This window comes from Arachis hypogaea, chromosome 19 (genome assembly GCF_003086295.3).
Source record: "Arachis hypogaea cultivar Tifrunner chromosome 19, arahy.Tifrunner.gnm2.J5K5, whole genome shotgun sequence".
Taxonomy (NCBI): domain Eukaryota; kingdom Viridiplantae; phylum Streptophyta; class Magnoliopsida; order Fabales; family Fabaceae; genus Arachis; species Arachis hypogaea.
The window spans coordinates 125,769,061-125,776,388 of NC_092054.1; the positions used below are offsets into that span (position 1 = coordinate 125,769,061).

Below are 7,328 nucleotides of genomic sequence, written 5' to 3' on the forward strand. Positions count from 1 at the left end.
CAAAGTTTGGGTGATTTTTCCATCCTGGGTTGTAAGTGTTGGAATGTGGATCATATGATTGCCTTTGTTGGTTTCCCACATAGTTGGCCTCTTCCCAATCACCTCCTTCAATGCTTACTTCCTCTTGATCTTGTGTGTGTATTGCAGCCACTTGCTTTGTTTCTAATTGCCTGGTAAGCTCTGCTAGTTGCTTGGCAAACACCTTGTTTTGGGCTAGAATTGTATCAACATGGTTCAGCTCCATGACTCCCTTAGTGTTGTGTCTCTCTGAAGCATAGTAGTACTCATTCTCAGCCACTGTTTCAATCACTTCAATGGCTTCCTCCACAGTCTTTTTCCTGTTCAATGAACCTCCTGATGAATGGTCCACAGCCTTCCTTGATTCATAAGAAAGTCCATCATAGAAAATATGCAATTGCACCCAGTCATGGAACATGTCTGGTGGGCATTTCCTTGTCAAATCCTTGAATCTCTCCCATGCCTCGTAGAGAGTTTCACCATCTTGTTGTCTAAAAGTCTGAACCTCAGATCGAAGCCTATTGACCTTTTGTGGGGGGTAGAAACGTGCCAGAAACTTGCTTTCCACCTCATCCCATGTTGTTAGACTCCCCCTTGGGAATGATTCCAGCCACTTAGCTGCTTTGTCCCTAAGTGAAAATGGGAACAAAAGCAGTTTATAGGCATCTTCCTAGACTCCATTGGACTTCACAGTGTCACAAATTCTCAGGAATTTTGTGAGATGTTGGTTGGGATCTTCATTAGCACTCCCACCAAATGAACAATGATTCTCCACAAGTGATATTAGCTGTGGTTTGAGTTCAAAATTGTTGGCCTGAATGGGTGGTTTCTAAATGCTGCTACCACAATTCCCAGAGGTTGGGTTTATGTATGAACTAAGAACCCTCCTCTCAGGAATGGCATTGTTTCCATCAGCTCTCTCATGGTTGTGAACTTCTCTATCCATGTTGAGATCTAGAGCTTCCTCAAAATTGTCCTCAGATTCTCCTTCAGATTCTTCTTCTCCCAGTACTCTCTTCCCTCTTGCTTCCCTTCTAAGTCTATGAAGGGTCCTCTCTGGTTCGGTATATGGAGGAGTTGATGTCTCTCCTCTCCTACCTGTCATACAAGAACACAGCACCGGCAACAAACAAGTGAAATACTCTTGGTTAATGGAAGAGTATGGTTAGAGCAATTGAGGAATTAATTCAAACAGTTAGTGAGTCAGTGAGTTAGTTGCTTGAATTTAAAGGCATAAAGACAGAAAGCATGTAACAGAGTGCAGAATTAAAAATTCAACAAGTAACTTGTACTGAATTAATCAAAACAAAAAAAAATGCTCAATCTAGTTAACTTCCAATTTGAGAATTGTCAATCGAAAACCAATCCCCGGCAACGGCGCCATAAACTTGATACGCATAAACTAGTTATGCTACGATTTAGGAAATTGCACGATCGGCAAAATTCCTTCCGGCAAGTGCACCGGTTATCGTCAAGTAAAAACTCACAATAGAGTGAGGTCGAATCCCACAAGGATTGGTTGAATGAGCAATTCAGATTAGAAGTGTGTTCTAGTTGAGCGGAATCAAGATTTAGATGAGAATTGCGGAATGTAAAATTGGCGGGAAAAGTAAATGACAAGAAATTGAAATGGCGGAATCTTAAATTGCATGAATTAAAGAGCAGAAGCTAAATTGCTGAAATTAAAAGGGAATGGGGTGATTGCATGAATGTAATTGCAGAATGTAAAGATAATAGTGGAAATCAGAAATGGGGAATTCATTGGGTTATAGGAGATATTGAGATCTCCTAATCAAAACATGTTTATCTCTTCCTCAAGCAATGCGTTCATTGAATTTTGCTTGGCAATCTTATATGATTGGATCCCAATCCCTTGGCTCACCAATTCTCTCTAAAAACGAACAAATTCCCAATCCCTTGGTTTAAATGTTCATAAGAAGAGATGATGCTCGATCACTGATTATACCACACAGTTTCATGAACCACAATTTGGTAGGATTACATGTCACAATATCCATCCAAACCCCAATCCAATTCACTGTGAGAAAGCTTCTCTAGCATGAATCCTCCATTCCTTTCCCAAGGTTCCGAAGGATTCCAATTATGGGTAGTTTCTTTCCCAAGACAACTACCCAATGGAATTAGATCGAGAAGCTTTCTAACAAAATTCAAGAGAAAAGATTGAAGAAGAAGATAAACTATTATTGATTCATTGAATTACAATAGAGCTCCCTAACCCAATGAAAGGGGGTTTAGTGAGTCATAGCTCTGAATTCAATTACAAAGATATGAAAACTAGCTAAATGAAAAGGTAAAAGTCTCTTCCTAACTTCTATTCTATCCTATTTATACACTTTCTATATTGAGCTTCTGTTATGTTTCTTGGGCTTTGAGGCCTCTCCCTGCTTTCCTTTTGCTTTGGGTTTATGATCCATAATCTTGATGAGGCTGCTGATCCAAATTCTGTAACATTCATTGAGCTAACTTAGTGATAATCAATTAATAATACATGACTCAACAAATTGAAATTTCAGACTCATCAATCCTTCAAGCCCAATCCCATAAACCATGATATTCAATTGGATTTCATGCCAGAGTAAGTTTAAGTTAATGTTTGTGCTCAAAGACTAACTTAAACCGCAATATTTTTGGCCCAGAAACCTTTTCCAAGAGTGGCGTTTAAGTTGCAGTTTAAGCTTAAACTGCAGCTTAAACGCCAGACACTTCTAGTGAAGCCTTTTGTAGAAGCACGTTTAAGCTTCAGTTTAAGGTTAAACTGAAGCTTAAACGTGGAAATGGAAGAAGGCAGCCCTGGAGAGTCATGTAGTCGAACACGTTTAAGCTTCAGTTTAAGGTTAAACTGAAGCTTAAACGTGGAGATAGGAAGGGCAGCCCTGGAGGTCGAACACGTTTAAGCTCCAGTTTAAGGTTAAACTGGAGCTTAAACGTGGAAGAGGAGAAAGCCATCCTGGAGGTCGAACACGTTTAAGCTCCAGTTTAAGGTTAAACTGGAGCTTAAACGTGGAAATGGAGAAAGCAACCCTGGAGGAGAAACTTGGTCGAACACGTTTAAGCTCCAGTTTAAGGTCAAACTGGAGCTTAAACGTGGAAATGGCTCCCTGGTGCTTTTCCCCTTTCTGGCGTTTAACCTCCAGTTTAAGGTTAAACTGGAGGTTAAACGTGGACATGCTTCTTTGGTGAGACTTCCATTCTGGCGTTTAACCTCCAGTTTAAGGTTAAACTGGAGGTTAAACTTCAATTCCAGCATTTCTTAGCCTTCATGATTCTGGCGTTTAAGCTCCAGTTTAGGCTTAAACTGGAACTTAAACTCCACATGTGATATTCAAGCTTCCTTTATTGATTTTGTTGCTTCCTTGCTTAGCCTCTTCTTCCCTGAAATCATCCAAACAATTGCATCAAAGTCTTGCAAAATTTCATGAGAAATCTTCCATTCATAGCATTCAAGTAATATAACTAAAAGTCATGGAATTTGCGTCAAAATCATATTGTTTGGATGGTTCATTGCTTTGTTATTCTTTTAACCATTCTTGGTTACTTTAAGCTCAAGAAAATGCATAAAACCACTAAAACTAACAGAAAAATACTAGTGAAACTAGCCTAAGATGCCTTGGCATCAATCCACCTTAGTGATGGTGGCGTTTCCTTCTTGAGGAACCAATGATGTCCTTGAGCTCTTCTATGTCTCTTCCTTGTCTTTGTTGCTCCTCCCTCATTGCTTTTTGATCTTCTCTTATTTCATGAAGCATGATGGAGTGCTCTTGATGTTCCACCCTTAGTTGTTCCATATTGGAACTCAATTCTCCTAGGGAGGTGTTGATTTGCTCCCAATAGTTTTGTGGAGGAAAGTGCATTTGAGGCATCTCCGGGATCTCATGGTGATGAGCTTCATACGCCTCTTGAGCTCCATGAATGGGCTCTCTTGCTTGCTCCATCTTTTTCTTAGTGATGGGCTTGTCCTCTTTAATTAGGATATCTCCCTCTATGTCAATCCCAGCTGAATTGCATAGGTGGCAAATGAGGTGAGGAAAGGCTAACCTTGCCATAGTGGAGGACTTGTCAGCCACCTTGTAGAGTTCTTGAGGTATAATCTCATGAACTTCCACCTCTTCTCCAATCATGATGCTATGGATCATGATGGCCCGGTCTATAGTAACTTCAGACCGGTTGCTAATGGGAATGATTAAGCATTGAATGAACTCCAACCACCCTCTAGCTACAGGCTTGAGGTCCAATCTTCTTAGTTGAACCGGCTTGCCTTTGGAGTCAATCTTCCATTGAGCTCTTTCTACACATATGTCCATAAGGACTTGGTCCAACCTTTGATTAAAGTTGACCCTTCTAGTGTAGGGGCGTTCATCTCCATGCATCATGGGCAAGTTAAACGCCAACCTCACATTCTCCGGACTAAAATCTAAGTATTTTCCCCGAACCATTGTAACATAGTTCTTTGGATCCGGGTTCTTACTTTGATCATGGTTCTTGGTGATCCATGCATTGACATAAAACTCTTGAACCATTAGGATGCCGACTTGTTGAATGGGATTTGTTAGAACTTCCTAACCTCTTCTTTGAATTTCATGTCGGATCTCCGGATACTCATTTCTTTTGAGTTTGAAAGGGACCTCAGGGATCACCTTCTTCTTGGCCACAACATCATAGAAGTGGTCTTGATGGGCTTTGGAGATGAACCTTTCCATCTCCCATGACTCGGATGTGGAAGCTTTTGTCTTCCCTTTCCCCTTTCTAGAGGATTCTCCGGTCTTAGGTGCCATCAATGGTAATGGAAAAACAAAAAGCTTATGCTTTTACCACACCAAACTTAGAATTTTGCTCGCCCTCGAGCAATAAAAGTAAGAATAGATGAAGAAGAAGAAGAAGAAATGGAGGAGAGGGAGAGTGGGAAGTGTTTTGGCCAAGAAGGGTGTAGAGGGGTGTGTTGTGTGAATTTGATGAAGAATGGAGGGCTTTATATAGGGAAGGGAGGGGGGAAAGGTTTCGGCCATATGAGTGGGTTTGGGTGGGAAAATGGTTTTGAATTTTGAAGGTAGGTGGGGTTTATGAGGTAGGTTTATGGGGAAGAGTGGATGGATGTGAGTGGTGAAGAGGTGATGGGGAAGAGAGATTGAGGTGATTGGTGAAGGGTTTTGGGGAAGAGTGTTTATGGGATTGTGTGAAAGAGGGGTGAGAAGAAGTGAGTGGAGGTAGGTGGGGATCCTGTGGGGTCCACAGATCCTGAGGTGTTCAAGGATTTACAACCTTGCACCAAATTAGGCATGTAAAATGCCATTGCACACAACTCTGGGCGTTCAGCGCCAGGTTGGTGCCCATTTTGGGCGTTCAACGCCCATTTGCTGCCTTTTCTGGCGTTGAACGCCAGAACCATGCTCTGTTCTGGTGTTGAACGCCAGGCAGATGCTCCTCCAGGGTGTGATTTTTCTTCTGCTATTTTTGATTCCGTTTTCAATTTTTCTCTTTATTTTGTGACTCCACATGATCATGAACCTATGAAAAACAAAAACAAAATTAGATAAATAAACATTGGGTTGCCTCCCAACAAGCGCTTCTTTAATGTCAATAGCTTGACAGTGGGCTCTCATGGAGCCTCACAGATGTTCAGAGCATTGTTGAAACTTTCCAACACCAAACTTAGAGTTTGGATATGGGAGTTCAACACCAAACTTAGAGTTTGGATGTGGCCTCCCAACACCAAACTTAGAGTTTGACTGTGGGGGCTTGGGTTGACTCTGCTTTGAGAGAAGCTTTTCATGCTTCCTCTCCATGGTTGCAGAGGGAGATCCTTGAGTTTTAAACACAAGGGAGTTCTCATTCCATTGAAGGACTAGTTCACCTCTGTCAACATCAATCACAGCTCTTGATGTGGCCAGGAAAGGTCTTCCTAGGATGATGGATTCATCCTCTTCCTTTCCAGTATCCAGGACTATGAAATTAGCAGGGATGTAAAGGCCTTCAACCTTTACTAACACATCCTCTACTTGTCCATAAGCCTGTTTTCTTGAATTGTCTGCCATCTCTAATGAGATTTTAGCAGCTTGCACCCCATAGATTCCCAGTTTCTCTATTACAGAGAAGGGCATGAGGTTTATTCCTGAACCAAGGTCACACAGAGCCTTAAAGATCATGGTGCCTATGGTACAAGGTATTATGAACTTTCCAGGATCCTGTCTCTTCTGAGGCAATGTCAGTTGATCCAGATCACTTAGTTCATTGGTGAACAAGGGAGGTTCATCTTCCCAAGTTTCAATACCAAATAATTTGGCATTCAGCTTCATGATTGCACCAAGAAACTTGGCAGTTTGCTCTTCAGTAACGTCTTCATTCTCTTCAGAAGAGGAATACTCATCAGAGCTCATGAAGGGTATAAGGAGGTTCAATGGAATCTCTATGGTCTCTAGATGAGCCTCAGAGTCCTTTGGTTCCTCAGAGGGAAGCTCCTTATTGATCACTGGACATCCCAGGAGGTCTTCCTCCTTGGGATTCATGTCCTCCTCTCCCTCATTGGGTTCGGCCATTTTGGTTATGTTAATGGCCTTGCACTCTCCTTTTGGATTTTCTTCTGTATTGCTTGGGAGAGTGCTAGGAGGGATTTCAGTGATCCTTTTACTCAGCTGGCCTACTTGTGCTTTCAAATTTCTAATGGAAGACCTTGTTTCATTCATGAAACTCACAGTGGCCTTAGATAGATCAGAGACTAAGTTTGCTAAGCTAGATGAATTCTGCTCAGAATTCTCTGTCTGTTGCTGAGTGGATGATGGAAAAGGCTTGCTGTTGCTAAACCTATTTCTTCCACCATTATTAAAGCCTTGTTGAGGCTTTTGATCCTTCCATGAGAAATTTGGATGATTTCTCCATGATGAGTTATAGGTGTTTCCATAAGGTTCACCTAAGTAATTCACCTTTGCTATTGCAGGGTTCTCAGGATCATAAGCTTCTTCTTCATAAGAAGCCTCTTGAGTACTGTTGGATGCAGCTTGCACTCCATTCAGACTCTGAGAGATCATATTGACTTGCTGAGTCAATATTTTATTCTGAGCCAATATGGCATTCAGAGTATCAATTTCAAGAACTCCCTTCTTCATAGGCGTCCCATTATTTATAGGATTCCTTTCAGAAGTGTACATGAACTGGTTATTTGCAACCATGTCAATGAGTTCTTGAGCTTCTGCAGGCGTTTTCTTTAGGTGAATGGATCCTCCTGCAGAGGTATCCAATGACATCTTAGATAACTCAGACAGACCATCATAGAATATATCCAGGATGGTCCATTCTGA

The 7,328-nt window shown here is 41.5% G+C and overlaps 1 non-coding gene across 1 annotated transcript; it reads left to right on the forward strand.

Moving 5' to 3' along the window:
* The first annotated feature begins 434 nt into the window (after window positions 1-434).
* On the forward strand, window positions 435-538 carry LOC112780749 (small nucleolar RNA R71). The gene has a single exon (XR_003191565.1). It is a non-coding gene; the product is annotated as a small nucleolar RNA R71 (small nucleolar RNA).
* The last annotated feature ends 6,790 nt before the right edge of the window (window positions 539-7,328 follow it).